This window comes from Salvia hispanica, chromosome 4, assembly GCF_023119035.1.
Source record: "Salvia hispanica cultivar TCC Black 2014 chromosome 4, UniMelb_Shisp_WGS_1.0, whole genome shotgun sequence".
Lineage (NCBI taxonomy): Eukaryota > Viridiplantae > Streptophyta > Magnoliopsida > Lamiales > Lamiaceae > Salvia > Salvia hispanica.
Window position 1 is genome coordinate 9671827 of NC_062968.1, and position 7803 is coordinate 9679629.

The window sequence follows — 7803 nt, forward strand, 5'->3', positions numbered from 1 at the left end:
GCAGTGGGAGTTCGCCGGAAAGGCGCAGTTCCGGCCGCGTTTCTGGTTTGCGGCGGTCGGGCGGCGAACACGCCGCTCCGGCGAGCGTCTCCGTGAGGAGTCTTCGGATCTTCGTCGTTGATGATCATGCGAACCTTGATCTCGAGATATTGACGAAAGATTATTTTAATGATTTTTTAATTCCTAAATTAAAAGATATCATTAAAAATAATATTATTTAATGAAATAAAATATTTTGGGAAGATTTCCCTAGATTTTAGGAATATTTTGATTATTTTCTATATCTATGAATATTTTATATCCTAGATGATATAGATAAGAATAATTTAATAGTTTCCTAATTATAATATATATCTAGAATCTATAATAAGATAGATATATATAAGATTACATTAAATAATATAAAATTATTTTCTTCCTAATCTTGAACTTGGAAATTATATTGAATTTTTTTTTCATGTCTAATTAAGATTATAAATAATGTACTTTATTTTAGATATATCTTATAGTATGACATGAATAAGAATTAAATTCTAGATTAATAATTCCTAAACTAAGATACTAAAGATAATAAAAGATTTAATTATCCAGTCAATTAAATACCAACAGAATTTAATTAGTCTTAATCTGCCTTAAGGCTAAAGGATAATTAATGAAAAACCATAACCCAAATATCTAAGCGATAATTATGAACTAAAAGTTTATATATGGTCTCCATCGGTTGGACTGCCAAATTTTGTGAAGCTGATTTTCTAATATTATCGCCACCTACAGAGTAGGGACAATAATCCTACGAAAACAAGTAAGTTCATAAGGGCGGACTTCTCACATAATAAATAGAATGAACTAGAAAGTGGTTCCCAATATTATTGCCACCTGCAGAGTAGGGACAATAATCCTAAGGAACTGCGAGTTTCAGGGTTCAATCAGAATTTATGAGATAGCTTGGTTTTGTTATCAGCACATGAACATTGTTATGGGAGTGTGTTGTAGAAATAAAATTCTGTAATGCTAAATCTGATGGTCGTGCTTACTCCACGCCCAGCTGTGCCGGCAGCTAATGCCGCGCAAGCATTGCGAGATGCGCATAGATGGTGGCATAAGGCGAATGAGATGGCTAAGTGCTATATGTTGGCTTCTATGTCATCAATACTCAAGCATCAACATTCTGCCATGGAAACTGCCGCCGAGATTATGACGAATCTCGCAAATCTTTTTGGTACTCAGAATCGAACGGCTAAGTCTCAAGCCTTTCGGAGTATCATGACGAAGTCTATGAAGGAAGGCTCGTCTGTGAGGCAACACGTCCTCGAGATGATGAGCCACCTCAACCAGATTGAGGTTTTGGGAGGGACAATCGATCCCGAGTCCCAGGTTACTATAATCCTTCAAAGTCTTCCCCCTAGCTTCCAGCAGTTCAAGCTCAATTTTGAGATGAACAAGCGGAATTACACTTTGGCAGAGCTGCTGACTGAACTTCAGTCGGTGGAGGACCTTATGGTTCAAGCTAAGGTAGCTATGCTGAGTTTGGCGCCTAATTCCTCTGGCTCTAAGCCTCGCGCAGGAAAGAAAAAGGCACCGAACCCAGTGGCAGCTAAGAATGCTAAGGGAAAGAAGAAGAAGTGGGGTGACAAGAAGCCTACTGGAAAGTGCTTCAAGTGTGGAGAGAAAGGTCATTGGAAGCCAGATTTTCCTAAGAAGGGCAAGGCTACAGGTATGCACCATGCTCTAGTAGTCGAGTCATGTTTGGCTTCGACATCTACTCATACTTGGGTTATTGATACTGGAGCAACTGATCATATATGTTTTGATCCTGACTTAATGCAGGTGACAAGACGGTTACATGATCGTGAGATCGAAGTCCAGCTGGGCGACGCTACGAAAGTGGCGGCCGTTGCAGTGGGAGACGTTTATTTACGTTTTTCTAGTGATAGATTTTTGATTTTGAAGAATGTTTTGTTGATACCTTCTTTTAGAAGAAATTTAATTTCAGTTTCTAAATTGTCTTATGATGGATATTCGATTTCTTTTAATAACAATTGCGTTATTAAGAAAGATGGTTCTTATATCTGTCGTGGTATCATGGAAAACAATCTGTACACAATCACTTCTACACAATTTAATCAACGTAAATCAGAACTCAATGCTACATCGAAAATTTCTAAGAAAAGAAGAGAACCTTCAAGTTCAATGAATGAAACGTACTTATGGCACCTTAGACTTGGTCATGCCAACGAAAGAAGAATTAATGCGATGGTTGATCAAGATCTTATCAAAGGTCTTGAGAAGGAACCATTTTCGAAGTGTGAATCCTGTCTCGAAGGCAAGATGACTAAGAGACCTTTTAGGTCAAAGGGGAATAGGGCCAAGGAAGTACTTGAACTCATTCATACTGATGTGTGTGGACCAATGTCAACCGAGGCAAAGGGGTTTAAGGCTAAATTTACAGAGACTACTCGAAAATCGAATACATCTATTTGATGCGCTACAAGTCTGAAACTTTTGACAAGTTCAAGGAGTTTAAGGCTAAAGTAGAGACGCATCATGGTAAGAGTATCAAATGCCTGCGATCTGATCGCGGAGGCGAATACCTAAGTGCCGAGTTTTTGGACTACTTATCAGTGGCGGGAATTCAATCCCAAACGACTGCGCCGGGCACACCCCAGCAGAATGGCGTAGCTGAAAGAAGGAACAGGACCTTATTGAATATGGTCCGCTCGATGATGAGTTATGCACGGTTACCTATTTCGTTTTGGGGGCATGCTTTGCTATCAGCAAACTATCTCTTAGACCACTTACCTTCTAAATCAGTTCCTACTACCCCATATGAGTTGTGGAATGGGCGAAAGCCCAATCTGGAACATCTCAGAGTTAGAGTTTGTATACTAGAAATCATCTTTCGAGTGATTGAATACTGTTAAAACTCTTATTTTATTTTCCAAAGGAATAAACAGATTATTTTTGTCATAATGTTGTTATGTTTTACATTTAATGGATGTTTATTACATGTTTAAATGTATAAGTAACTTAACAAAGTCTAAGTCTTTGTTTTAGTAGACCGGTTGTGGGCGTCGTTCACTTTAAGGTAACACGGTCAGTTCTAAACAAAGAAAAAGAATAATTTCACAACCTAGATAGGCTTAGACTACCTATCGTGAAAGGTTGCAATGTCAGTCCGATTATTTCTAAGCCTTACTGAAATAAGATGACGTTGGTGTGGTATAGCACTGAATGGATCTAACAGCGAGACAGTCTTTATGCTATCTACTGAAAGACGAGGTCTTGTAAATTATTATTTCTTAATCAATGTACGTTAGCATTGAACATACGGTATTGATTATGCACTACTTTGACTTACCAAATGGTGTGGGTTTTTTCGCAACCCAATAAGCCTGGTATATTGGGTAGTGGTGATTAATATCTAGCGGTGCTAGGATTGCTATTATGTTGAATCGTGCGCGAGGTGTAGTCCCGACATTTCTAGGGTATAATAAATGCGGCGACTGTTAACTAGGCGAACTTAAGTGCAACAAGAACATAGACTAGGGTTTCAATTAAAGAGATTTACCCTAGCAATTAATGAAGATCAAGGCAATAAGTCAACGGCTAACTTACGAGAATCAAGACTTAATAGATTAGGCTCAAAAGTCAAAGGTTTAGCATAATTCCAACAAAACGCAATAATTCCCCTCAATCCAAAACAAAGAATTAAGTTCACCATAACCAAAGATAACAAGTTTTCCAAAAATATTCAGCGGAAGCATATCAAGAGAAAGCGGAGCCATGTATGAAGACACGACTACACTTATAGTTCCAAACATCCATTTTATTCGATTCAATCTTCTCAACACCACCGACCGCCCATCGCCGCTCAACCTGCACATAGGGAAAACACATGCAGGGCTGAGTATTTTAAACATACTCAGTGGACTCATGCCAAAATATTTTATAGTTATGCCACCCTTACCATAGTGAACTCGAGGTTTTGCATTTATTTAAAGATAAGCATCGAGTATCACAAAAATATATCATGGACTGGCCAGTCAAATAATACCTCCCATTTTCTCATCAATCATCATTTCATAGTGCGACGAAAGTGTGGCCACACTATTCGCCCACGAGATCGGCCGACTAGCAAGGACGGCTCCCGATCCCACCGTGTACACAGCCTGGTAGGGTTTGCGGCCCATACTCAGACCCGAATTCGTTTTTATAGCCGCTGTAGCCTAATGGAGCGTACTCACAATCTAGGCATCAGGCAATCACAATATCCAAAATAATTTATAGGCATGGCATAACAGTTCAATCCACCCTTATTTCTCCAACATCATAAATTTGCACATAGAAGAGAGTTTAGAATAAAGCCCACCTCGATTTCTTTCGAGTTCAACAAAAATGCACTTCTTCTTGATATCCCACCGGGAACGCGAACTATCACCTTTAGTTCATATTTTTCAAATAAGTCTCAAATCATGGATTAAAATTATGCATGATCTCACGTTTCCCTTTTCCCTTCGATTATTTCCAAAATCAACAATCAGAATCAAAGTACGATTATCATATCGTTTTTATCACACAACAACTCCAGATTTTCATCAAATCGTGTCACGCATGAGTGTTTTCCACACACAACACACGCACACACACACACACACGCAGGCACACACACACACACACGGTCACAACACATACACATGCATCCAAATTCACCGATTAATTTCCCCCTTCACTCGTTCTACATGCATGTGGACTCAAGAACACCGATTAATCGGTAGAGGAAGAAAAGATTAATAATAGAAGTACCTTTTCTTGCAAAAACAAACGGTAGAAACAAGTAGAATCTTGATTCTTCAATGAATTCTTGAATTGCAGCTTCAATTCTTCTCCAAAAGATGAAGAATTAATGGAGAAAGTAGAAGAAAAATTTGAGAGAGTGGGAGAAAGAGAGAGACCGAAAATTGGGAGAGTGGGGGACGGTTTCTGTAGTGCTAGGGTTTTGATTTCTCTCCTCTTATTTATAGAGTGCAAGATATACTCCAATAATTAAATAATAAAGATTTGGGAGAGATTTGTTGGGGAAGTGGCGTTATTATAGTTGAGAAATAGGGGGTTTTCGAATTTCAAGCTATTTTAATAGCTTTTGATTTAAATTTGAATATTTCACGGAGTAGAATAAAATATCACGGAGCAAGAATAATAATAAATATTACTCCCCAATTAAAGTCAAAAGTGGCGTGTAGTTTAGGGTTCTTAAAAGGGATTTAATATAAAATCCTAATTTAATTAGGATATGGTAAGATCTTCTTAGATTTGGCAAGATATGCTAGGATATTTGAATTTAATTATGGAAGAGAATCAATAAGGGATCAAATAATAGAATAAAATAATCCCTTCTCCCATAATATAGGAGATTTCGAAAATCTCCTTTAGAAATAATATAGGGGCCGAAAATTTCATCAATAAATAGGAATATTCGGACTTTGGATTTAATTCGGATAATTATCCCAAGCAATAATTAAATCCAAGAAAAATAAGATTTCTTTCCAATAAATAGGAGGGTCGAAAATTCCACATACTTAATAATGCTCCTATTAAATTCTCACTCATCCCTTAGGCAAATAATTCACCACAAATATTATTTCCTCCCACATCAAAATATTCACATTTTCGAAATTCACCTCCACTTCACATTTTCAAACGACTTTGACCATTCCACGGCCACGTCATATTTTCCACAATATTGACTATTCAATAGCCAAGTCACATATTCCACATGTTTGACTATTCAACTCAAACTCAACTCCATATTGCAATTAGGTCACAAGAATATTGCAATAAATTCACGCATCAATTAATTCCACATATCATAGCATTAAAAGCATTTAATGCAAAAATTTCCACATCACAAAAATTAGGGTTCGAAAAAGCGGGGCGTTACACGAGGTGAGTCTCATTTGATAACATCCTCAAGAGAAGCTTGAAATAAGGTTTTATTATTCGGAACCTAGCTAGTTGGAGTTTAATTACTCTAAGAATAATAAATAAGTTTTTCTTGCTGAGTCCTCTCTTGGAATAAATAAGATATTAATTAATTAAGTCCATTGCAGACAATAATTAATTAATGGATGTTTTCATCTTAAGCGCAGGAAATGAATATCAAGTAATGGAAACCCGAAGTACTTGGATGTCTCTATTTAAGTCCTAGTGCACTAGTGAGATCAGCCCACCTTGATATCAGTTTACAGTCCGGGAACCAGACAGAAGATCCGTGGTTTTGTACTAAAGATCTTCACGTGGAGAAGACGCTAGCCATCTTCGATTCTTTGGAGAATCATCAAGGTATAATGGCTAAACCCTAGAAAAGCATGTTTTAGATTTCAATTAATTTAAAGCATGTTTTATTTGAGTTATGAGCATGATACATATGATAATTACGCGAATAGAATTTGTCTAAATAATCTGCTAAATAGATCAGAATTATTATGTAATTGATTTATGTGAGCGCTTCCGCTGCCAACCCCTTCAATTGGTATTAGAGCCAGTCTTTGGCTCTGATTGTTTGGATTTAAATTTCGCGAAATTCATGTAAGCATGCGTTTTTGTTTTCGAAGCATGTTCTTGTTTTTAGTTTTTTTTTATGCATGATGAACTCAAGAACAATCGAAACAAAGAACTCAGATATTTGGAAAGCACGAGACGTGCGATTCGTCGGCGCTTGCGCTGAGACAAATCGCGCGACATGCGATCCATTGAGGGTTGTCGAGCGAGTGGGAGCGAGGGAGGTGATCGGCCGGCGACACGCAGACGAGGGTGGCCTCGTGCGCGCCGCCGGCGAGACCGCCGGTCCCGGAATGCCTCGGGAATCGCGGCTGTCGAGTTGGAGAAGGCGAGCGATCGCCCGGAGACGTGAAAACGAACGAGGGCTCGTCCACGCCGCCGGCGAGACCGCGGCGGCCTCACCCCAGATCAGACGGCGTTCGACGGAGGGGGCGGCCGACCGAAGGCGCTGCTCGTACCCTAACCCTAAACCGAACCCTACCCTAGACAAGTCCAGGCCATGCGACGCAAAACCCGATACGGCGCCGCCTTGCGCGGTGCCTGCGGGATTCCAAGAGGTCGTCGCTGACACTGGCCGTTCGTCGGAACAGCGCGGCGCTCGCCGTGCAGAGGCTGACGACGACGGGCGCCGCAGTGGGAGAAACGGAAGCAGCGGCGCCGAGCGCGTGCTGCCAGAGATGGCTGGGCGGCACACTCGCCGTTCCGGCGGATCAACTCCGGTGGATTTTTCGTCGTTCGTCGTACGTGCCAATCTCGTATGATGAGATAACGATGAAATATTAGTTTTAATGATTATTTGATTTCTAAATTGAAAGATATCATTAAAATATTATTATTTAATGGAAATAAAATATTTGGGAAGATTTCCCTTGATTTTAGGAATATTTAGATTATTGAACATATCTAGGGATATCTTTTAATCCTAGATGATGTGGACAAGAATAATTTAATAGTTTCCTAATTATATTAAATATATATCTAGAATCCTAATAAGGATAGATATGTAGGATTTCATTAAATAATAATAAATTATTATTCTCTTCCCAATCTTAATAAGGAATTAATTTAAGTTTATTTATTCATGTCAGTCAAAGATATAAATAATTAATTATTTTAGATAAATCTTATAAAAGACATGAATATGGATTAAACTTTAGTAATTAATATATTATCCTTTAATAAGATGTTTAAAAGATTATAAAAGATTTAATTATCCAGTCAATTAAATACCAACAGAATTTAATT

At 38.5% G+C, this 7803-nt stretch overlaps 1 long non-coding RNA gene across 1 annotated transcript; it reads right to left on the reverse strand.

Moving 5' to 3' along the window:
* Positions 1-3844: 3844 nt before the first annotated feature.
* LOC125219592 lies at positions 3845-4835 on the reverse strand. The gene is made up of 3 exons (XR_007176169.1): positions 4804-4835; positions 4370-4438; positions 3845-3876 (listed from the first exon to the last, which is right to left on the reverse strand). It is a non-coding gene; the product is annotated as an uncharacterized LOC125219592 (long non-coding RNA).
* Positions 4836-7803: the final 2968 nt, after the last annotated feature.